This window comes from Papilio polytes, unplaced genomic scaffold, assembly GCF_000836215.1.
Source record: "Papilio polytes unplaced genomic scaffold, Ppol_1.0 DF823991.1, whole genome shotgun sequence".
Classification (NCBI taxonomy): Eukaryota; Metazoa; Arthropoda; class Insecta; order Lepidoptera; family Papilionidae; genus Papilio; species Papilio polytes.
Window position 1 is genome coordinate 2,400,684 of NW_013525213.1, and position 533 is coordinate 2,401,216.

Below are 533 nucleotides of genomic sequence, written 5' to 3' on the forward strand. Positions count from 1 at the left end.
AAAAAAAAAAAAAAAAAAAAAAAAAAAAAAAAAAAAAACATACGGTCGAATTGAATACCTCCTTCTTTTGGGAAGTCGGTCAAAAAGTAATCCATCAATCAAAGATCTCTAACCTGGGAGCAATCGCTCAAGAAAACAATATTTTGATTTCAACTTTTGTCCAAGTTTTAATGCGCATTGCGAACTTTGTTACACGGAGAATACAACATCTCTGCGACAAGATTAACACACAAATTAAATTAAATGAAATATATAAGTATCAAGTATATTAAGGACTAGCTGTTCCCGTGCGACTTCATCCGCATATAATTGTGAAAATTTTATTTTATTGTTTACATTTGTCAAATTATCAATAGCAAATATCAAATTGACATGACATGACAAACCTTGACAATCTTGTTTCCTTGGTGTTGGCAGCAACTTTTATTCTTTTTCCCACATTAGGGATTTTATCCAAAACATTTACCCCCTAAGTTTAGTGGCGTGAAAATATATAGACTAAAGCATGACGTAAGTGTAGGGCATTTTATTAC